We start from the raw sequence: 25,150 nt of genomic DNA, 5'->3' as shown, positions 1-25,150 counted from the left end.
ATGAACATTGTAGTGTCAAAGTAGATGGTGCGTGCAAAAACATCAAGTGATTAAGGCACTCCTGGAAGGAATACACGAGATCTCCAAGACATGCTTTTACCCGCTAGGCCCCAGTACCTACGCCGCACACAAAGAAGTCCAGCGATCAAGGAAGTCTTGTAACTTGATCTCAGGATTTCACGGATGATCCAGCCACAGAATGGAGTGGCATCTTGCTTTTTGCAGACATTGTTTTGTGATCTTCTCTGAGAGTTTACCTTTAGACTGTGTGGCTGAAAATGAAGCCAGAGTCTTGAGTGGCGCTGTGGCTTAGTTGGTTAAAGTGCCTGTCTAGTAAACAGGAGATCCTGGGTTCAAATCCCAGCAGTGCCTGAGCTGACTGTGTCTTTATGCATCTTTTGCCTTTAATTGATTAAACTATTGCGTTGGGCATTTAGTAGCAAGCGTGGATCTCGTTGTCAATTTATCCTGCGCGCTTACATGCCTACTGCGTTATTTTTCCCCGAGGCAAAAGCTGCGCCTTGAGGTAGTGTGGCCGAGTGGTCTAAGGCGCTGGATTTAGGCTCCAGTCTCGCAGGAGGCCTGGGTTCAAATCCCACCACTGCCATTTGACACCAGGTGCCTATGGAAAGCACTTCATATAATGATATAGGGTTCTTACCTCTTGCAGGTCATCAATGTTTACTCTTTGTACAATTATGCACAGATGATCAGCTCTTCTAGTTAAGACATCCTCCCTGCTGAGCTTCCTAGCTCGTAACCTGCACGAATGCAACAGAAAAACAAGTGCAGGAAGTGAGGCTGAGTGGTCCAAAGCGCTGGCTTAAGGCTCCAGTCTCTCAGGACAAGTGGAATCCCACCACTGCCATCTGACAACTACAGGCTATCGATTCCATATCTCAAATGAATTACTTTGTTTGAGACAGGAGTTGACTTATCTGTAGTCTCCACCGCTGATTGAACAGCGTGAAGCATCAAGAAATCATCTATGGCTAAAGCAACAACATCTTTTGACTTTTTGTGTGAAATTACACAGTTGCTTCTTTATCCCATAATCCCAAAAAAAGCAGTATTACGTGCACTGAAAATGTTGAAACGTGCCAACCTGACAGAGCAATAGAGCAGAGTGGTATAGTGGACCTTGTAGCATTTGATCTCAATATTTGATCTTGCGAAACCGGGAGTGATAGAAGAAGCATTTCAAGCATAAAACAACTCCCTTTTTGGCCTTTGCCAACATGACTGTAGCTTTACACATCTTTTGCCTTGAAATGACCAATAAAATTGTGCTGGGCATTTAGAAGCAAGCTAGTCATAAGTAGTGGTTATACACAAAGGCACTGCTGGGATTTGAACCCAGGATCTCCTGTTTACAAGACAGGCGCTTTAACCAGCTAAGCCACAGCGCCTCATTTAAACGATTTCAAATCCCAGAGAATTGCCCATATGTACCGTGAGCCAAAAACGGATGGATGTTAGAGTTGCACCTTCTGCGACAAAACTTCATGGGACGCCATGTGGAAGTGCACCTTGGTAATGTATGCAAAGGCGTAATCCAACATGTCAGAATTGATTCCACATGAACTTTGTTACAGCTTGAAACTGCTAGCACTTGATCTCAATAGCTGATCTTGCGAAAATGGCAGTGATAGAACAACCATTTCAAGCACAAAACAACTCCTTTTATGAACATTGTAGTGTCAAAGTAGATGGTGCGTGCAAAAACATCAAGTGATTAAGGCACTCCTGGAAGGAATACACGAGATCTCCAATACATGCTTTTACCCGCTAGGCCCCAGTACCTACGCCGCACACAAAGAAGTCCAGCGATCAAGGAAGTCTTGTAACTTGATCTCAGGATTTCACGGATGCGTTGGGCATTTAGTAGCAAGCGTGGATCTCGTTGTCAATTTATCCTACGCGCTTACATGCCTACGGCGTTATTTTTCCCCGGGGCAAAAAGCTGCGCCTTGAGGTAGTGTGGCCGAGTGGTCTAAGGCGCTGGATTTAGGCTCCAGTCTCTCAGGAGGCGTGGGTTCAAATCCCACCACTGCCATTTGACACCAGGTGCATATGGAAAGCACTTCTTATAATGATATAGGGTTCTTACCTCTTGCAGGTCATCAATGTTTACTCTTTGTACAATTATGCACAGATGATCAGCTCTTCTAGTTAAGACATCCTCCCTGCTGAGCTTCCTAGCTTGTAACCTACACGAATGCAACAGAAAAACAAGTGCAGGAAGTGTGGCTGAGTGGTCCAAAGCGCTGGCTTAAGGCTCCAGTCTCTCAGGACAAGTGGAATCCCACCACTGCCATCTGACAACTAGAGGCTATCGATTCCATATCTCAAATGAATGACTTTGTTTGAGACAGGAGTTGACTTATCTGTAGTCTCCACCGCTGGTTGAACAGCGTGAAGCATCAAAAAATCATCTATGGCTAAAGCAACAACATCTTCTGACTTTTTGTGTGAAATTACACAGTTGCTTCTTTATCCCATAATCCCAAAAAAAACAGTATTACGTGCACTGAAAAGGTTGAAACGTGCCAACCTGACAGAGCAATAGAGCAGAGTGGTATAGTGGACCTTGTAGCATTTGATCTCAATATTTGATCTTGTGAAACCGGGATGCCCTTGTGATGATTACCTGTGTCCTTAAACTAAACTTTCCCCTTTTTTCCATACAAAACTAAAATGTGAAAATGGTAGATCGAGTGGACAGTGTGAGCAAGGGCTTTAATACCACTTTCAATATTCTATCAATAGCAGGGACACAGAAGTTGGAGAGATAATAGATTCTAGTGGGTTATTTGGGATGTTAACTTTAGAACTGGAAACTGCTTATTACTGTGTCTCGCTTGCTCTGTGGCACTTGTTCGCTCTCAGAATAACAAAAAACTGCTGAGGCCACTTTCTCTGTCTCTTTGTCTATCTATGACTCACCTCTCAATTCAGTTTCAAGACACTTTTTATTGGGAGCTGGAGTGAGCACACAAGCACTCATCACTGACATTCTGATGTGATGAACCTGTAAGGGCTTTTAGCACTGTGTGACCCAGAAACCAAGTAACTTTTTTTGCTTGTACAGTTATATAAATGAGAAGAAAAATGAGAAATCTGTCTCATTTGCATTAAAATATATTGTAGATTTCATTGAGTCCAGATATAATTAACTAGAGCCTCTTTAGGTGAACTGGTAAAAATGAGAACCTTGTTTCCCTTGTGTTGGAGCTGTGAAACATGAATGCAGCATAAGCAAAGAAAATCTATTTAAAAATGAAATAAAATAAATAAATAAAATAAAAATAAATAAATAAATTAGAAGAGAGGTGTTGTCAACACCTACTGTGGTCCAGAGTCACTGCACAGTTGTAGCACTGTTGCAGAGATATTCACATCTAAAAGCTTTTGAGTGAGGCTCACTGTCACAACTGTGACTCCGCTCCACATTGTCCTGGTGAGCATCGCCATCTCTCCCCTCCCTGCTGTGCCGCCTAATCAGCCTCCTCTACACCTGTTACATCCCCTTTATAAGCCCTGGTTAACTGTCTCTCCCTGAGTCCGTTGCTACTTTGTATTTTAGTTGTAGTTTGTTACTCGCTTTGTTGTTGTGCTTTTTTTCCTGATTTCTTCAGCTGCCCTCAGTCCTCCATTTCTCCTCCTCCCCTTACCTGTGTACTGACTTCACTAGTGGGACATTACTCGCCACCCAAGAATCCTAATTCCATTAGTAGAAAATACTGAGTTTTTTGCCATTGCTCACTCTCTTTCTCCTCTTCAGAAACTCCTCGCCAGCATCTGCCCCACCTGTAAACACAGTCGTACACCGCCCGCAGCCCCGTCTGTCCACCTGTCCCACCACTACTTATTACGCACAATAAGCTGTTTGCCTTTCTATCCCTTTGCTTGTTTTGCACTTATTTGGGTCCTACAAATCAATTCTAAAAGATCCTGAGAGTACAATCTGGCCACTATGGACCCAGCGGACGCAAAGGATTGGAAGAGCCTAGTAGAGGGAGCCCTTGCTCAGCAAGACACCAATCTGGCTAAAATACATGCTGATTAAAACAGCGTCTCCCAGATACTTAGCCGACTGCAGCCGTTCCCTTCTACCACTGTTTCTCCTCCATCTCAGCAGCTAAAGCCTCACCTCCTCCACCCCCAGGGTTTTGTCCAGCTACCTCCGAGTCATACTCCAGGGAACCCCAAACATGCAGAGCCTTCCTTGTTAAGTGCAGATTGCAATTTGAAATACGTCCATCAAACCTCCCTATTGAACACTCTTGAGTGGCTTACGCTGTGTCTTTATTTTCAGGCAGTGCTGGGATTTAGGGAACTGCCGAGTGGGAGAGGAGGACCAGTTCCACTTCCACATTCGAACTGTTTGCAGAGGAACTCCTCTGGGAACATGGCTGAGTCCACGCCGCTTCTACTGACAACCCATCAGAACCCATGTTGCTGGGGAGAGCGCGTCTTCCACCACAGAAGCGTAAGAGATGGTCACAAGGTGTTGTCCTCTCCCGTAGGAGACAGAAGAAGCAGGAGAAGTAAGGCGCCTGCTGAGTCAAACCCATTCAAACCTAACCTCGGCCTCCCGACCCAATCTGAGTGTAATGTTGCAGTTTGCTAGTCGCTCGATTCCCCTTGCTGTGTTTATTGACTCCGGTGGGAACACGGAATTTTTAGATTAGTACCTTGCCCACGAGTTGGGTCTTCCGTTAATTCTCCACCCCAAACCTATCACCATTCATGCCTTGGATGATCATGTTCTAAACCCTGCAGAATGTTCCCATCAAACTAACCATAAAAAAAACCCAACTCATCCCACTCATCCTTGGGTCCACTTGGTTGGCACGTCACAAACCTCCATATAGATGGCTAGAGGGTAGGATTATTTCCTTGGGAGCCTATATTTAAACCTCTCGCGTGTGTGTGTGTGTGTGTGTGTGCATTTTCAGTTGTGTATATAAGCAAAGTACTGGTGTGTGTAAAAGCTTTTCAGTTGTTTGTATGACAGCTTTTCAGTTTTGTATGTGAAAGCATTTTGAATGAATTTATTTCATATGTGTGTGTGAGAGGATAATTCTGAATAATGTCCTATGGGCCACCCTATAGAAAGTGCTTTGGGGATCACCACGGTAGAAAAGTGCCACCTACAGTAAGTGCAGATCATTTACTATTTGAAATTGTTGTTAATCAAGTGGGGGGTTATTTTATTCTTGACTTTGTTGCGTAAAAAAATTAAGTCCCTTTTTCAAGATGCAACTGTACCACCATCTCCCAAACTCATTATTAGGATTCATCATCCTGTGGAGTGTTGAACTGCAAGGAAATAAAATACTATACGCATTCCCAATATAAAGAGAAATTATGTGTTATTACATACAGTAGCTGTTGTTGCAGATGGAGATGGTGACTTTTTTGTCAACAAAAAGGATGTTGACTTCAAAGGAATGGTATCAGTAACATAATTGATGGAAGATCTCGGTAGGCTTACATTTATTGTATGTAAAGCACATCAGATCATTTGCTTTTGCTTAATCCACAGTTAATTAGATACTACTTTTAAGATTACATGATGGGATGCTACTCTAACTGTGAAAAGAAGTAGTCCTTTAAGATATTTAGAAATCACTGGGTAGGAGGCCTTAAAAGCCTCCACATGGAACAAATTGTTCCTTATTACACTTCAGTGATCTCGTTTACATGAGATTACAATTACAAGTACAATTAAAATTTACAGATAATTTTATTCAATCAAATCCTGCTGTGGCTTCTGCACAAGAATAATTTTCTCTTACTTTATTAGTAGGCTACAGATTGTACTACTATTGTTATAAGTGGCATGTATAAATAAAGCAAAATTATCTTCATTGTTACTGATTGCTGATGCCTCTCTATCTGGGCTCCACGCAGTAATATGAGCTCACGTTGTGAAACATTTTGTGATTACACAAGCAATAATGCAAATATAAAACTGTAAAATGCTAGAAGTTAAAATGTAGGTAAGGCTGCATTTTGATTTTGCTTCCTTGTCCACGTGGTCACAAATTGATCTGGTAATCAAAAGGAGACTTCCTGACTCAGAACCTGAAACTGACATCTCATTTCCATGGTGTGCAACTTCTTTTTTTAAGTTTCTAGAAACAAAGTGGTGCATTGAGTTGCTACACTGGAAACATACTGGAATATATACAAGACAAGTTTTGAAAAAAAGTTTAATATTCAGAGACAATTGCCATCAGGGCGACAGTGGCTCAGTTGGTTGAGTGGTCGCCCATTAATGAGAGGGTCGGCGGTTTGTAGCCTGACGCCCCTGGTTATATATAAACTGCCCCTGGACAAGCCACTGAACTTTCAAAATGCCCGAACTTAGTTGCTGAGGTTGTGAAAGCCAATGCACTCCTTTGCCAAACCAACATGCGAGCCACACAACATGATGTGGAAACCCCAAAAAACAAAAGGATAAGCCGAAAGAAAAAAAACCCAACAAAATCGCTATCTGTCACACACTTATTTTTAACAGCTTCAATAACGAAAAACAATAACAAGCACAGTTTGTATATTTTTTGTTGGACATGTACAGTATTTACTGACAGTCAAATGGCATAGATTCCCGTCTAAAAGTATTGGAACAGCAATTTGCTTTTGCTGGACACTGAAGACATTTGGCTTTAAGAATAAAAATAGATATCAGACCAATAAAAAATACAGAAGGTGGCAATTGTTTTTATTTTTTTTATGCGATCAGTGAAAGTGGATCACCTCTAAAAGTACTGGAAGATGTGACTGACAGTTCTTGTTGCCTGGCTGAAATACCAATCTACATCTTGTCATGTCAGTTTCAGATTTTGCAGTCTTTCTTGACACTACTTGGTATCTACTGTACCCTGATGCCTCCGGTGTATGCAATCCTGGAACACAAGAGCAACTGCTGCTGCTCTGCTGATGTGCTATTTGTGCAGTGCCATCTGTGTTGGGTTGGACTCAGAGCATAGCGAACCAAGACCATCTCATTAGTAGGACTGTATTTATTCATGAACTCCGCTTGTGATAAGTCACCGTGTTGTTATCATCTTCTTCATATATAATTTCTCAAAGTTTCACAAAGCCATTAGATGAAAGGCAGCATTAGTCACTCGTAGTGCATAGCGGATGCCACTCAACATAATTATATAATACAGACATAATGGTGAATTCTGAATTAGTTTCAGCTGCTTTGGCTTTTGGAAGTAGACTTTTCTGTCTATTAGATGAAAGTGACATGCTATAAATATAAGAATTTAGTTGTTCTTTTGAATTATTCTTTATCATTAAGGATCTTTGAAGTTGAAGACTGAAGAGATGTGAGCGAAACTCTTGGTACCCTTCCATAAAAAGAGTACCTTTAGAGAAAATCACTGCAAATAAGTGACTTCTGTAGCTCTCAGTAATATTTCTGCACCAGCCAACAGATACTTTAACCCGATATCCTGAGCAACGTGCTCCACTTTTTCCAGTTTGAAAGGGAGATTGTTGACAATCTCAAGGACCTTGAACTTAATAATATTAGCAGTTGTATTCACAGAGACATCAAAATACTTGGTCAACTCTCCCTTTTTGGTTTCTCTAGTCCAAGTTCAGTGTGGCACACACAATAATACCAAATAGCAAAGAGACTACTTTTCTACAATTCCATTCAAGTCAACTTTATTTATATAGCGCCAATTCACAACAAAGTCATCTCAAGGCACTTTACAGAATAAAGTCAAGACTATAAAGATGTATAGAGAGAACCCAACAAAATCCTGTTGAGCAAGCCCTCTGCAACAGTGAGTGGAAAGTGGAGGGAGAATAGAGCAACAACAAAACATCGGGCAGGTTAGTAGGACCAGTAGCTGCACACTGGAAAACACACAGCTCCAAAGCTGGGGACACCTGCAGAAAGGGACAGAGAGAGTGGGACAGAGAAGGAGAAAGACAACTACGGGATAAAACACACAGAGTTAATTGTCATACAGTGGTGACAATTTTGAAGTGAGAGGAGAGGAGAGAGGGTCAAGAGAAGGAAAGGAGCTCGGGAGGTGGGTCCCCCAGGATGATATGGTGCTATGAGGTCTTCTATATTTGATGGAGCTTGAATGTTTGGATCTTTATATGTAAGAAGCAGGGTTTTAAATTCTATTTTAGATTTAATAGGGAGCCAATGGAGAGAAGCTAGTGAAGGTGAAATATGATCTCTCTTCCTAGTTCCAGTCAGCACTCTTGCTGCAGCATTTTGGATTAGTTGCAGGCTCTTTAGGGAGTAACTGGGAGTAACTTAGGGAGTTATTTATTTATTTATTGTCCTTTCGGTTTATCCTGTGAGTTCAGGGTCCCCACCGCAGATCATTGTCTGCATGTTGATTTGGCACACTTTTTACGCCGGATTCCCTTCCTGACGCAACCCTCCCCAATTTCTATCGGGCTTAGACCGGCACTGCACAGCTGGGGATGGGAATGGGCTGTTAGGGGTTCAGTGTCTTGTCCAGAGACAAGTCGTGGACGACTGCCTGACAACTGAGCTACAGCCGCCCCCGCCATTTTTATTATTTACATTTGATTATCATTGTTGTTTTATTATTTACAATATTCAGGTGAATCAAAAATCAAAAGTAAATAATGATAAATTTGTATCTGTTGTATTTGTTATATTTTTTTTGTCAATTTTTACTTATTTCAGAAAAAATTTCTGAGTTTCTCCCAACAATTTAGTCTAGTTTTTGCAGGCCATGAGCAGGTTAGATAGAAATTATTTTTATTCCCTGACTCATTCTAGCTCTTATCTACATCATTTATAATAAATACAGTTCCAGTTCTAATTTCTGTCACACTGCCTGTGTGTGGTCTACTAACATTAACACTTCATTTATGGCTGTTGACTTTACAATATTAAAATTTAGTATTGCTTTCTTTGTGTCATTTTTAGAATAAGATCCAGCTCATCTGTAGCTGAGTTTTTAATTATTTTTCTATCTATCTATCTTTTTATTTTCTTTGAGTCTCCTGTTTCCTTCAAATAATGTTAAAGCTTAAATGCAATAAAGGTACTTTTGTGCCTTTCATTATCCATATTTGTGAGGTCATTTTGAAGAAAGGGGTACAATTAAATGATATTTCTGAAATATTTTAAGTAGAGATAACCAGTGTTCAACAGAGGCATTGCAGTTTTTCCACAAATCTGTATTATGATGTGTGATGTGATGAGAATTGGCTAATCCTATCACGGCTGTGAGACTGATCTGTGTTGCCCTGGTGATAAGTATTGTCTCTTCTCCCCGCTTTGATTTCCCCCTGTCTCCTTACTCTCACTTCTCTGTGTCGCCTAATCAGCTCTAACTCGTTTCACCTGTTGCCTCCCCTATTTATGCCCCATTCACCTGGTTCCCTTTGCCAGATTGTTTTCCTGTTCTTCAGAGGATGAATCAATTAGTTCTCCTGTGTATCCTGAATTGTTTTGCCTTCAGATTTCTCTGTTTTTGTCACAATATATATATTTTTTTGGCTTCTTGTCTGGTCATTGGATTGAGAAGACTCCTACTCTTACATTGCAGTAAGTGACTTTAAGTTGAACTTTATTCCTATGGACTTTAAGACTTGAAAGCATTGTGCTTTCTCCCTGGTGTTACCAGTCATCCTTAGTTCTTCTTCCTGGTTTCCTGCCAGTATTTACTCCACTTATCCTGGCTCAGCTGCAGAGCAGCTACGTTCTATCTATACTAGTAAGCATTTAATTATCTTTAGAAATATTCTGTGTCTTAATACACTTATCTTCGCTCTTAGCGTCCTCGATCGCCCTACCACTTCCAGCCACCTCGGCCACGCACACAACTCTGACCGCTACTCCATCTGTCCCATCTGTTACTTTTAAAATTAATAAACCCGTACTGCCGATCTACTCCTCTGTTTGTACAGCTTTTTTCTGGGTGTATAAGCTCTTATGATGAATTAAGAATAAAATGCAGTGCTTACTTTTTTATAATTTCCCTAATAAAATGTAAGGTGATTACTACTCTATCATCCTTTAATAAAAATCTCCTAAATTCATAATTTGATCTAAAATAGAAGTAGATTTCTGTACATTTTTGTTGGAAATGTTTTAAAAATTTTGTCCACCAATCTGCACACTGTAACCCATATTGACAAAGAATAAAACCAGGATCTTCTTGGAAGTCTCTACAAGCACCTCATACCTGGATTTAGACACTTGATCTTATTCTTCCTGACACATCATGCATCAGACTAGATGGGAAGTGTCTGTGAAATGTCATCTTCAGGTCTCTCCACAGATGTTTTATAGGGTTTAAGTCTAAGGTTTAGTTTGAACACTGACAAACAGTCGAGATGTTTCCTGAATACACTCCAGTCCTGGCTGTTTGCTTTTTATCATGTCATATCAAACTGTTAAGTATCAGTACAGACTCAAATCTCATGTACCTTGGAGCAGGCTTTTTGAACTTCTCTGTATTTGGTGGCATTCATTCAGTTCTGACCAATCGGTGTTCATGGTGCTGAGAAGTGCACTCACAGCATGGTACTGCTCCCACCATGCAACACCATTGGATCATTAACCAGATTATGCAAGTTTGTGCCAGACAAACTTTTACATTACTGACTTTGATGCTCAATCATGATTTTGTTTTTAGTCAGAATGAAATTAACTTAAATTCTTAACTTAATTTACTTTGCTCTAAAACAGTGTTATGTTAACTTCCAATTAACTTCTAATTTAGTCTTTTTAAGTTGGCTTTGTAAAAGTGAATCAGTTTTCTACTTTTCAAAAATAAAGTTGACATGTTCAGATTTACAGTATGTGATCTATGGTCATTGCAGGTATATTTTTTTCTTAAAATTGCTTGATTATGACATTTTTGAAGTCTGACTTGAACAGAAGTTTCTAACAAGTCCAATACTTCATCTCCTTTCCACTAGTGATGTGTAAATCAGTCCTGAAATACTCATACTTTCAATTCCTTCCTTTTTATTGTTCTGATATCAATTTTGATTTATATCTAAACTCAATATGGGGTGAATTTATATAATATAAACTGGGGACTCAAACCCTAACTATAACTGAGCTGGAGAGTCTAAATGATACCCAATTAAAAGTAAATAAACTTGCTTGTCTGAAGTTGTTAGGTTTTCCTCTAATCAGCCTTAACCAAGAGGTTTAAGGTTTAATTACTTTAATCAGATAAATGGGATGATGTACTGCAAGATCAGGTGTTAGTGTATTTGCAAATTGCCATTATCAGTATATTGTCAATAGAAAATACAATCTAGTTACAGTTATGTTCCACACACAAACCTGTTTGTGCTTGCAGTTTACTTTGTATACAAATATAATTCTTGAGAAGCTTGGTATAAGCTTGAAGTCCAAGGGACCCTCTTTAGTCTTCAACAAAAACATTTTTCAGTGGAAATGTGTAAAATCTTTTCTACAACAAAATGTTCCCATGAGCACCCCAGCCTCAGTAACAGTGAAGTGCTATTGATGTTTATATATTTTATGAAAGTTGGTGATTGACTTCCGGTTGAAACACCCACTAGTCACACCGGTGAGCATCAAAGGCTTAGACATGGAGTGTGTGTGAATACTTTTAAATACTTGGGTGTACACATCAATCACAAACCTACTGGTCCAACAACACCAATGCACTGTACAGGAAGGGCCAGAGTCGTCCCCACCCGCTGAGGAGACTTCGGAGTTACTTCGGTGTGAGCTGGGACGTCTCTGAACTTTCTATGACACTGGTGGCCTCAGCATTTTTTTCTTTATTTTTTTCTTTTACACCATTGTGTGCTGGGCGGGTGGCAGTATGGACAGAGACAGGAAAAGACTCAATAACCTAGCTAAGAGAGCTGACTCTGTCCTAGGCTACTTACTCGATTCCATCAAGGAGGCAGTGGCCAAAAGGATGTTGGCCAAACTGACATCCATCATGGATCAGAGCTCCCACCCCCTGTACCACACTGTGGGGGGTCTGAACAGCTCCTTCAGCACAAGACTGTTACACCCCCAGTGTATGAAGAAGCGCTATCACGGGTCGTTTCTTGCCACAGCTATCAGACTGTACAATACAAGAATACAGTGAGATACAAATGTAAAATTTGTGTGTGTTTTGTAATGTGTATGGTTATTATGGGAGAAACATTTGTCTGTTATGTAATTTTCTTGCTCTCGTGCAAAAATCGTTTAGATGAGGGGAACTATCTTTGATTTAATGTGTGGTGCATTATCTGGTGCTGGTATTTTCGCTGTTGGAACACTGGAATTGTGGGATCAATAAAATCCTATCTTAGCCTCATAAGTGGATCAAAATTTGAGTTTATTATAGCAAGTAGAAGCATAATAACTAGCTGAGTGTTTGTTTTTTTTTTGGGTCCTAACAAAGGCCTGTTTGAGGGTTATGACTTGGTTTCAGGACAAGAATTAAAAGGGTTAGGGGAAGTAATGAGGGTTAGGCATTTAGTTGTGATGGTTTGGTGGTTAGGGGATTCATTATTTCAATAGTCCAAACAGGAATAGAAATACAAATTGTGTGGGCACACAAGAGAAAAATGGAAGAAAGTGAGATGATACAAAGCTAATGAGTGATTCACACTACCGTGTGTGTGTGACTTGTTAAGCCAGCTGTTCACCAGAGTCATTAACACAAGGGTGAGAAGCACAGGAAGATCGACAGCTCAGGAGGAAAAAATAGTTAAGCATGACTTCACTGACTGTCAACTGAGTTTAGAACTCATTGTAGCTTGAGGTGTCAGTGGCATTTTATTTTTTAGTTGCCCCAAAATAATGACACCTGGTTTAGTTCATGGGAATTACTCAGCAAGTGGTTGCCATGGAAACGAGGGGCTCAGTGGGGAGGCTGTTTTATTCTGTGTGCGTGTGACATGAAAGTTACACCCTTGGCTAAGAACAATAATTTGAAAAGTTTTATTTAGTGCTCATGGCCAGGACTTGACAATCATTTTGTTATACACTGACAGTCCTTAGTTGCTCATCACTGGGGACTACACCAGCACTCTCTCACTCACACTATATATAAATAGAAAGAAAGAGAGAATATACACAGCACCTTACACTGCTTGTCGTTCAGGGATTCACAATCACACATCGATGGGGGAGCTGCTGTGTAGCTGGCCAACACTCACCAGGAGCAACTATGTTGGGATTCAGTGTTTTGCTCAAGGGCACTTTGACATTTGACCAGAGGAGCCCGGGATCAACCCAAAAACCTCAGGATTGGTGGACAACTGCTGTACCTCCTGCTCCACAATCACCCCACCACTTGACGGTGTTAATGATTTGCTTGACAGTTGTCAGCATAGGCTCTGACTGGTCTGTGGTGACATAGCCCAACATGCAATATGCTGTGAGGCACCCGTGATGATTCGGACACCTGTCAATCATAGCAAGCTTTCGATTTATCCTATGCTGATTCCTATTCACTGCATTAAATTGGTTAATTTGATTGGGTGCCCTCAGGGCATCATCAAATGATCACAGCAGCGGCTTCAAATCACAACAATAATAGTGGAAAGCTTTGAGAACAAACTTACAGAGCTTGTCCACATCTTCTTCCATTCACAGCTGGTTATCGTTGCTGTTTTCCCTGCCATGATCTCAAAAACGTATTCCAGTGTTGCCATGCCTTGTGTTTATGTTGAAGAAAGGCAGAGGTTCATAAGGATAATTAAGCTCAAGTCTTATCCCTCCCACACCTTTAATATCCTCCAGACATACACAAAGTGTGAAAGGAGGGAGGATTATGCATTAATAAATAGTAAGTGTACCTGGACCCCTTGATTTAAGGTCATGCTTCTGTAGGCCCTGAATCTTAGCATATAGATAGGTGCAGACCCACACATTTACATTTAGCCATTTAGCAGACGCTTTTATCCAAAGCGACTTACAAGTGAGGTACAAGGCAAGCAAAAATCTAAGTCAAGGAGAAAACATCAAAGCACATGTCCTTTGTGTTTGGCCATATTATTTTAGGGTGCAAAATAAGCCTTTCCAAGGGGGCAATAAACTTGAAGACATAAACAAGTACAAGTAGTTGTCACTGAAAGCAAGTGACACACATTTCTGGATGAAAATGGGGGGGAAAAAAAAGTTATTCTGTTTGTGAGGTTAAACAAGAAAGCAACCAATTTTTAAATAGGCATGATGCAGGGCAGCTAAACAAAGAGTGGCAAATGAGAATTGATTTAGGAGAATAGCTCATAGTCAGAAGGCTTGTGCATTAGTGATGTGTCACCTGCTTTGTTTTAATGCATGCGTATAATCCAGAGTGCATATCAATCACCCGTTCCCCAGTGAGAACGCGTGTGAAGTCACCTCATCCAAGGTTATTACCACATATGGCTGTTTGCCTTCCCGCCCAGAAGCAAGTGCGATTTAAGGGAGAATATGTGAAGCCAAAGAAAAATCATCTCTAAATTGGACCTGAAGTGAGGCTATGCAATGTCCACGCTAACAATGAATATCAATACCAGGAATGCAATTCCATCGCTCACTACTTCACAGTGACAGACAGAAAAGGATCTAAAGGAGATTATAAGATACTACAGGCTTTGTGTATCAGTATATGGTTCGTTTGTATTGGTTAAAATTGACCAATTCACCTACTGTATGTCAGTTTTGCTATTTGCTTCTACAAATTGTGTTTTCAGATGTTTCTACAGCAGAATTTACAGCCTTTAATACTACAGCCTTTAAGTGACAGAGAGAGGGAGACAAAGAAGGAGGATGACAACCACAGGAGAAAGAAGACACACAATTAATGTTACACAGTGGTGACCAATAAATGTGGGGTGATAGGAAAGGAGAGCGGGATAAGAGTAGGATTCATTTGTTTTACACCATTTCTCTCAGCCTAATGTCAGTGCCCTCAGTTTCTGTAGCAGATGTTTTCATTATCTTTAAAAGTAAAGTATCTACAATACAACAATTGAGCATTTAAACAATGAAACAGATGCAAACATCCATCACTTTGTGTCACATTGTGTCACATAAGCTTCAATTCCTTTGTGTGGCTGTGTTCCCAGTGATTTTAAAAGTGAACTAAAGCTGAGCATAATTACTGTGGAGCCTCAACACAATCATTTTTTTCAAAGAAACTGGGGCATCTGTCCATTAGTACTACAGTGGTTACTGCATTTGAAAAACCTCCATAGAAGGAGAATAATTTCTCTCAATCAGTAACCAAATCACAGCGAGATGGCAAGAAGTGATCACAACTTGAATTTCAAATGAGTTCTCTCGCTCTAGGAAGCTGCAGCGTAACAGTCGGCCTTCTGCAATGCTCAAATCTGCACGTCTGTCTCGATGAAATTAGATGTCACACTGTCATTACCTTGTAGTTAGCAGAGAGACGCAGTGCTCCACAGTGTCATTCACTACCTCCTCAAAGCTCTCAAATCCACGAGGTGAATTTGAACAAGCTGGAATACAAATATTATTCTGTAATGAGTTTTAATAACAGGATTTCTCTGCTTTGTTACAGACGCACTGTGAGAGGAAGGGGGATGAGAGACACAGAAACAGGAGCATGGAGAGATGTGATGAGAGGTTTTATTTTTTCCTCCCCTCTGATTGAATCCAATTTTCCTACTTTGAGTTAAATAAAACCCAAAGGATAAAATTCTGTGATGCATGTCAAATTTTTAAGCCCATCATCCGTATAAGTTGCTCATGTTTTCTATCCATTCTACGCTTCCCTGTCCTCTCGTACACTCTAAATTTGCCACATAGTAAAAAGCAGCAGGACAGCTGCACAGCAGCAGAGGCCTCCAACTGTGTCTTCTGTGTTAGACTGGTGTTCTTTTGAACCAGGACAGACTGGTGACTTTGTCCCTTAAATCTAAACATACTACATATTTTTCAGGGCCACTTGCTGAAAGGACTAATTGTCACCAACTGGCTGATGTTGATCATTTGTTGGCAAAGTCCACTGCTGACTATTAATATGCCGATGCTGGGTGTCACCGAAAACCAGGACATCACTTATCACTTAAGCTGGGAAGACACTTTTCGACTTGTATCAATCAGGTCTGATGTCTTAACTCACACCACGCATTTTGATCAGCCGTTGGGCTCAGCCAGAACTTCCGACTTCACTGCTTACATTGTTAGTCAGTTGTCGACAATGAGTAATTCATTCTGAATGGCAAATCAGAGCCTCGGCAGCAACAATTCCTATAATGCATATAATATGGATGGCTGTATATTTAGCATGGACAAAAAGAGAGAAATATAGCTTTACGTTTTGTGATTCAACATTACAAGAACAGATAGGGGTGAATGATGTCCCGGCCTGGCTCAATATTCAGCTCCACCCTCTGACTTCCTGGAAAACAAGGAAAACAACCACAAATGGACAAAGGCAGACCCCAGAGGCCATCACAATGTTGATTATGGAGCCGTGGATGGCTGGAAGATGCATGCATTGTGCAATGGTTCTCTAGTGAAGGTCTGCATATCACAGAGGAGCAGCCATTCAAAAAAAATCAGACCATGGAACTGTTCACACACATCAAACGCCAGACAGCCACCCAAAACTCGTGACATGGCAGAAATCCAATCAATCGAAAAAAAGATGATCACTGGTCTTTCAAATGTTTAATAGAAAGACCAGTGAACCACACTGCATATCAAACAACAACCAGTCTGGCTGAAATTTGACACAATTCTAAAATCAGCCTGGCAGATCAGGGCTAAAATAGAGACATGTCCTTAAAGTGTCTGTCCAGCTTTACTGTATATATGCTTCACTTTCTAACTGGTATATTAGAGCTGATGACAACCTTGTATTTCATCCTCTTCAGATATTATCAGGCCATTCAGTAGCTGTTATCTCCTGTTTTCAGCATGTTTTCAGGTACCTGCTTGTAAGTATCAGTGTCATTACCATGCAATAGTATGAGCACCTTTGTTGTCATAGTTACAAAACTAAACATAAAAAAATAATACTTGGCTTAGTACATAGGTGTCCCCACCTGCAGAAAGAGAGAGAGAGAGGGGTAGACGGAGAGGGAGAAGCACAACTACGGTAGAGAAAGACACAAAGTTAATGTCATGGAGTGGTGGCATAAGTAGTATATAGAGGGTGCTATTGCACGTGCACGCATGTGCATGTGACGTGCATTTAGAGCCTTGTGACTGCTAGATGGGGGCAACCCTAATGGTTCATAGGTGTATGACACCTGCCAGTCACGACCATTGCGCTGGGGATCCCTCCAATCAACTGTTTCTACGTCTTACATCGATGGGAACAGCTCCTTTAAGTGCTTATACAGTTTTAAAATGTAGCCCCGTTATTATTTTAGCTATTGTTGCTGCTACTGCTGCTGTTGTTGCTGCTGCATTTAAAAAACGACCTTGGTTATTATTATCCAATTGCTACCGCTGATATTTTTTCTATCTCCTTTTGGACATTTTCATCACATGATGACATACGGATCTGCAGGTATGTCTCACGGAGATCTGTCTACTATTGAACCTGTTTTAGATGCTGCGATGGAGTGCTGTGGACCACGAAAAAAGAGAAGCATTGAGAAGCATACGACTCCCATGGAGTTAAGGCTATAACATCAGGGAGTGCAGGGTTATGTTGACGATATTAAATACAAATCAGGGGATGTTGAGCTAAGTGTAAAGAGTAAAGCTCTCAAATGAGTTATAACTATGTTGAGGTCTAGGGTTTATTGATAAGCTAGAGTGGAAGATTGCTGCTACTCCACCACCTCGGCCTGTGCTTCTAGGAACATGATAATTAATATGACTTGGGGGGGTTGACTCATTTAGACTGACATATTCTTCCTGCTGCAACCAAGTTTCAGTAAGATAGAATAAATCGAATGTGAATGGATGTCTGCATCCAGTCAAATTTTGGTTGTCTTATAAAACCAGCCATACTCACAGCACTTTACACCGCTGTTCTTTCACCCATTTACTATCTGACAGTCACACACACATTGATTAGGGACTTAGGGTTATGTCAGGGTCGCCAACTTTACTTCCTCCTTCATGGCTTTTATTTTGCAGCCACTTTATGGTCCCATCACATTTTCCCCTGCTCAACTAATCACCGCTAATCAGTTTATCCTCGTCTCACCACTCTGCTTATATACCTCCTCAGTTCACTCACCAAGCTGCCAGATTGTCTGCGTTCCCACGTTCATCTAAATCACCTTTGCTAACTATGGTTTGGACCATGCTACCTTCACCAAGTTAATATCCACGGTGAGAATTCTCATACCAGTGTTAAGAACCATGTTTTTGTCACGGAAGAGAATTATCGAATCCAGAGCTATGAGACTATTGCACTAGGGAACTGAGTCACTGAAGGGATTTGGGAGTTTCCTTCACTATCAAGGATTGGAGATTCACTATGGCTTCCCCTACCCTATCTTCAAGTTACTCAACCTCTCTGTTGATTCCCATTCACACACTCACACACAGATAGCGGAGGCTGCCATGCAAGGTTTTCACCTGATCCACCGGGAGCAACTTGAGGGTTCAGTGTTTTGCCCAAGGATATGGTGTCTGAACACGAAAACAACTGGGAGCGGGGATCGAACCACTTACCTGTGGTCCATAGTCGACTGCCTTACCAACTGAGCTACAGTTTTCCCCATAACATTTACATTGACCTTTACATTTAGTCATTTAGCAGATGCTTTTATCCAGAGAGACTTTACAAGGCAGCAAAAATCTAAGTCAATGAGAAAACATCAAAGTCCTATCAGAAGTGTTATATGCAAGTGGGAGAAAGCGTAGAAAGGAAGTTTTTTTTTTTTTTTTAATAGAGATCTAAGTGCATAGGAAGATGCGAAAGAGTTCTGTTTTCAGCAGTTTTTTGAATATTGGGAGTGAGATTGCTGACCGTGCAGAGTTTGGTAGCTCGTTCAACCATCGTCGGATCATTGCGCTAAAACGTTTTTCTTGGTTTCTTCTGTGCGGTGCTGGGACCACCAGACGTCGTTTGTTGGCAGACCGCAGCGGGCGGGAAGGATTGTAGACTTGAATGAGTGAGTTGAGGTAAGCGGGGGCTGTTGAGTTAACCACCCTGTGAGCAAGAGACAGAGCTTTGAACTTGATGCAGCTACAGAACCCTATCAACTAAGCGTTGCAGTAATCAAGACGAGTTATTGACCAGCGCCTGTACAATGAGTTGGGCTGTATATTCCGTGAGGTAGGGTCTGATCTTCCTCATTCTTGTTAAGACCATATTCATAGTTTAAAGCAATAAATGATGAATTGGGGAGAAGACATAAAGGTAAAATCCAAGTACAACTCATGTCTGTATTGTATCCCTGCAAAAACTGATTTACTGATGTTTGACCTTCTGATTCCATTGATGAAATCAATAGTTTATCCTGAAAACCCATGAGTGAGTGGACATGTTGATGACATTCATATCCTACAATTGCCGCAAAAGCAAATATAGACAAATGCCCAATTGTGAAGAAGACTTATTTGTTCAGAGACTAAATAAATGACTAACGCGAGAGACGACAGAATTTTAACTTCCGTCGGTAAGAGCAGATTGAAATACAGGCTCCACCCAGACCGCACTACAAGGCCCACAGATTATCTCCTGAGAATGTCCCAACATGATTTCACTTCATATGTGAACATGGTTTAAGAGGACTAGAAAAGAACTAGAAATAGGAACAAAACTTATAGCAGAGTAAAAGCACTGAAAGCCCACAAAGCAGGGAATCAAAGTGTTGGTAGCAATGTGCTGACAAGGATCTGATGGAGCATGGAAGGAATGGATGACTCATGTGTGATGGATGGAACTGAAATCAGTTACAGTGTGTGTAGATGGGGAGAGGCAGAGCAAACAACAGAGTGGAGACAGGTGTGAGTGACTTTGTGTGTCTGTGTGTATGAGCCTGATCAGAGGGAAGAAACCAAAAGAAAATCAAAATTCTAAGAAGTGAATCATGACAGAAATCCATCACTATCATTTACTCTTCTCCTTTTACTGGGCAGGTATAGCTGCTAGAGGGAAGGGGATAGAGTGTGTGGGAACTACTATCAGAGTGTCTCGGCAAAATGACAATATCTGGTCTTAGACACCTCAAGTGTGATCAGTAAAGAAGCTTCAACATCCATTATGTCTTTTAGGGTTTTATTATCTTAAAAGAGAGAAGAACATCGACAGAGTTTCAAGCCTCCATCCTATGCAGCTCTAAACTTCATACATCACACATTAGTTTCATATCTTTCTGTTGCTGGGCAGAACATTGTCCACCCTCAGGACACTGCTCCCAGCCCCTTTCCTCCTTTATGGAAACCTTTTCCTTTTTCAGCACTTTGATAAGCACCTGTGAGCATGGAGTGACTCTGGGTCACTACAGTGTGGGATGGTCTGCTGTTAGACAATAACTGACCTTGGAGCAGTTCTGCAAACACTTCGAGACAAAACATGTATATGAGACAAAGTTTGAACAACATTTTAAACATCCTTCAAAAGTACACTGAGTACAAGTTGTCATTATAACTAGTGTAAAATGTAATCATTTAACACAGAGAGAGAGTGAGAGTCCTTCAGAACTTTCTCAATTTTAAAATACCTATTTATGTAATATAATATATAAGATTATAAATTAGAATGAAGGGACTGAACTGTGAGTGGTGCACCTGTAGTTTTAGATCAGTTAATCTCAATCACCAAAAAAATGCACATTTTACACCACTTGAAGTGATGCACCAAATGTTTCCAATTGCATCTCATAGATCAAAAGTTTGCATGCAAAGTGACAATGCAGGGTGTGCATAAGAAAAATGACGTTCTTATTGATCACAATTAAGGTACCCAGCAATGATGTGCATTTTCATGTTGTGAAGACTATAAAAATTATATTTCTACTCCAGCAGCCTTCCCTCCATTATCTTTAACGTTTTTCATATCAGAATAGGGTGAATGGAACCAACATCTAGCTGCCATTGGAAAGATCACTGTAAATCCAACCAGTGAAATATCAACTACTGAGTTTATTATAATGCATCTTTCATTGTCTCCACATGATGTATCATACTGACTTTGGTCATCCAATAAGTTTTCTCCAACAGCATTTTAATTTTGAAATTTATGGGTTGAGGTAAACTATTTACTATTTATTATTTACTTTTATTATTTAACAAGTACTATCATCGGGTCAAAATGTATATTAGTCCTGTTATGAGGTTTGTCTTTTGTCTGTTGTGGTTTGATAATAGCACAAATTATCTTTTTAACACACTAAGTTATTTTGAGCTTATCATCAGTGTTCTAGCACTGTCACATTAGCATTTAGCTCAAGGCAGGCTTATGGGGGCGATACCAGGGTTGTTGGCTCTATCCGGTTACATGTTAAAGTGTCCTTGAGCAAGACACTGAACCTGGTGAGTGTTGGCCAGCTGCAAAGCAGCTCCTCCATCGGTGTGTGTGTGTGATTGTGACTGCGAATGGGTGAATGAGAAGTAGTGTAAAGCACTTTGAGTACCAATCGATAGAAAATAAAAATATATAAGTGGAGACCATTTATCATTCATGCCTAAAATTAAAGCCTCAGAGAGACACTAGTATGCTATTATTTTCAAAATATATAACCAGCTTTGCTTCTCAGCAAAAAACTAAAAAGGTGACCAGGTTTCAGTTTACACAGCAAACATTTAGAACTAAGGAAAATATAATTACAAAATAGGATGAAACTTAGTACGATGTCTATAAATATCTGCACAACAGTATGTAAGTAGCTGCACAGCAGGGTTGGATTTTTCAAATAAATGATGGCCTGCACACAACAACCAAGCGCTGTTTATCCAGCTCTCTTTGGATCGAGTTCAGCTTTTCCAGTAGCACACTTCTGGCTCACTTTAAGCACGGTTAGATAACAATATCATGCACTGCTAACCTGTGCCAGAGCAGATCAATTTCACAGAATCGGATCAAATAATCCCAAATAATCAGATCACTGGTAAACATGAGCTATCATTCCTATAGCATGACATGGACCAAAGAGGTAACCTCTGACCAAAGAGATGTCTCGATCGAAGTTTTGAGTGCAGATGCTGGCTACAGGGAGCACATTAACAAGTTATTCACACAATGACAAATGGCAATAGAGTGTAGAGCATTTTTCCCACCTCAGTGTGTGAACACAGTCAGACCCTGAAATTTTTACACTCCCAAGCAGCAGCATGCAGCACCATAAACAGTGGCAATTCCAGACCATATTCATAGGGGTAGCCAGACTAGGCTGTGGGGGGGGTTCAAAACTTTGAAAAGTACACTAAAACTAAACCTGTATTTCAGCTTTTGACACCTCTATCAATAATAAAGAGCCTGTGTTAATTGCACAAAGACAAAAGAACAAAAAATCTTGTTGAAATAATTTTAATATATTCCTTAAATTAAATTACTAATATAAATGGGACATATTTCTACAGCGTCTTACTCTATTCTATGGTTATCTTTTGTTTTTCGTCACCCTGCAGAATATCGCTTTTTGTTTTCACTATACATAAATTTCCCCACAGGCGTTGCAGTCTCATCTCATATCATATTGTCTACTTCGTTCATGATTCTAATGATGTCGCCTCTAATTAAAAACTCTTACCCTTTTACAAAATCATGCTCATAGCCAGGGGAAAGCCCAGGCCTCACAGAGCATGTTGATAATCAGCCTGATGGTGCTGTTTATCCAGGACACCCAGTGTTAGCCTCAGTGAGGCCTGATGAGGCAAAAAAGAAGCACACCCTAGCTGTACTGTGAAACAAACAAACAAAAGAAAAGGAAAAAAAAAAATCACTGAGGTGTTTGGAGGCAAGTAAACAATGGCAGAAACACAAAAAGAGCGGGACTCCACTTGGTGAAGAAGCTGCTAGTTTTAATTAGCAGATGCTGGCTGTCACTTTGACATTTATCAAACCTACCTTCAATTATGTTATAGAAATCTCTCAACACAGCAGTTACACATTTATTAAAGTGAGAGCCTGATACTTTACAAGGACAGTGATAATTACAGATAGTACAAAACTTCACGTAGACCGAGCTTTTACAATAATTACCATTTGTACCTTTGTGACCATGAGTAGGGGGGATAAAAAGTGATAAAAAAAAAAACACACAACAGCCTGCAGCAGACTGTCAGATCAAATGTGGCGAAAAGGCTGAAACAAAAACATCAGCATGATCCTTGAAGATTGTTATAAACAAATGAATATATAAGTAAATGGCAGCACCCAAGGTAGCATTCACACAGAGCAGACTGATGTGATGGAGGCATGTTTTTTTTTCCTTTTTAAATGGCACACAACAGGGGTTACTGTTCTTTTAGTGCACAAGGACCTGCAGTACTTAAACATTTCAAATCGAAAGAGATCAGAATCCAACAATGTAACCAAAATGTAAAAGTAACTAAACCTAAAAGGGAATGAGGTGAAGCCCCTATATTTCTCAGCTTTTTTGTAAGGTACTAGTTTTAAGGTTGGACCCAATAAGGTGCTTGACAGAACTGCTCAGTTTAAATAAAGTTGATTATAAAATATAATAGTTGGCAAACAGGATGGAGATGTAGTAAGTCCTCCGACTCACTAGATGGTACTGAACTCCAGTCTATGAGAGGGGATACGAAGATGAGTATCTTGACAATTGTGGGATATGGTACCTCTGAACACGAAAACAAGACTTACTAGAGTGAGTGGGGAGATAAGCGGAGTCTAGAGGAGGAGCAAGGGTGCTTAAGGGAAGAGTGGAGTATGGTCCTGGCAGAGTAGGTAAACTTGAGATGCAGTGAGGATGAGCAACTTGAAGAATTGGAAGGGAGATGATGAGGACTGTCCACTGGGGGAAGATGTAGTGGTCTGGATTCGTAACACAGAGGCAGGTCTGGCAGCAAATTGTGGAGTAGTGGAACATAGCCGTGGTGAATCTCCAATCCCTGACGTGAAAAGAACTCCAAATTCCTCATTAGTGAAATAGCAACAAAAATCCTAAATCTCTTGGTGACACAGTATCCAAATTCCAAAATCCCCTTCAGTGATACAATCCCAAAAATCTTCAAAACTTCTTAGCACTGGGCTCCTTGAAAAGTGGTAGATAGATAAATTACATGACTTGGTAAAACAAACGTGTGCATGGCATAATCAAAGCACAGACATAACGTGGTAAATTCTCCTCTTCTAAAAGATGTGGTTACAAGAGTTTGTGATAATTTTTATTCGTCATGGGTCAACAACAATACTCATGATTCTTAGTCATACATTCGGTCGGCAACCTACAGAGTCAGTAGGAAGCGGTTACTCATAAAACCAAAGTAGCAGGCAGAGTCAGGTCAAAAGCGTAGCGTGGTCCAAATCGTACATAGCAAGGATTTTTATGAAGGTTGGAAAGTAAGAAAGCAGACGATCTGGGAGCTTGGTGAGGGAACTGAGGAGGTATATAAACAGAGTGGTGAGAGCAGGTGAAACTGATTACCGGTGATTGGTATAACGGGGAAAAATGTGACAGGACCTAGAACAAAATGAAAGTCTTGAAGGAGGAAGTGAAGTTGGTGATCCTGACATTTTTATCGTGATGAAATTGTGGCAATTTTGTTTTTGTTTTACCCACTGGGTAAAGATAGGGGATCACTGTGTGGAAGTGCGTAGTGTTGCTGCCTCATAGCTAGGAAGACCGTGAAAGTCCGCAGAGTCTTTGAGTTTGCATGTTCCCTCCAGTGCTTGTGTGGGGTTCCTCCAGATACTCTGGTTTCCTCCCAGAGTCCTAAGACATGCATGTTAGGTTAACTGGTGAATCTAAATGGCCCGTAGGTGTGAATGTGAGTGTGAATGGTTGTCTGTCTGTGTATATCTCTAGGTGTTGGCCCTGTCCAGGGTGGGCCCCGCTAGGATAGGTTCCAGCCCACCTACAAACCCTGAACCGAATATGTAGGTAAGATAAATTATGGATAGATGGGTAAAGATGGATTTTATAAGGCCAAATGGTCTGACACAAAAAATTACTTTTGCAGAGATGATATCACCAAGGGAGCAGTCCCCAAATATCATAGGTTGCCAGGCAAATATAATACTCAACAGCAAATCTGCACTGCAAAAATCTTAATCCATACCAACAACCAGAAAGA

General features: G+C 40.6%; 4 non-coding genes across 4 annotated transcripts; 3 read left to right on the top strand and 1 right to left on the bottom strand.

Moving 5' to 3' along the window:
• Positions 1-298: 298 nt before the first annotated feature.
• On the top strand, positions 299-372 carry trnat-agu (transfer RNA threonine (anticodon AGU)). The gene has a single exon. It is a non-coding gene; the product is annotated as a tRNA-Thr (tRNA).
• A 153-nt stretch (positions 373-525) lies between these two features.
• On the top strand, positions 526-607 carry trnal-uag (transfer RNA leucine (anticodon UAG)). The gene has a single exon. It is a non-coding gene; the product is annotated as a tRNA-Leu (tRNA).
• Positions 608-1,335: 728 nt separating this feature from the next.
• Positions 1,336-1,409, bottom strand: trnat-ugu (transfer RNA threonine (anticodon UGU)). The gene has a single exon. It is a non-coding gene; the product is annotated as a tRNA-Thr (tRNA).
• A 565-nt stretch (positions 1,410-1,974) lies between these two features.
• trnal-uag (transfer RNA leucine (anticodon UAG)) lies at positions 1,975-2,056 on the top strand. Its single transcript has one exon. It is a non-coding gene; the product is annotated as a tRNA-Leu (tRNA).
• The last annotated feature ends 23,094 nt before the right edge of the window (positions 2,057-25,150 follow it).

This window comes from Channa argus, chromosome 10, assembly GCF_033026475.1.
Source record: "Channa argus isolate prfri chromosome 10, Channa argus male v1.0, whole genome shotgun sequence".
NCBI classification, from domain to species: Eukaryota; Metazoa; Chordata; class Actinopteri; order Anabantiformes; family Channidae; genus Channa; species Channa argus.
Note: the sequence above shows the minus strand (reverse complement) of the source record. Positions and strands in the feature narration are given on the sequence as shown.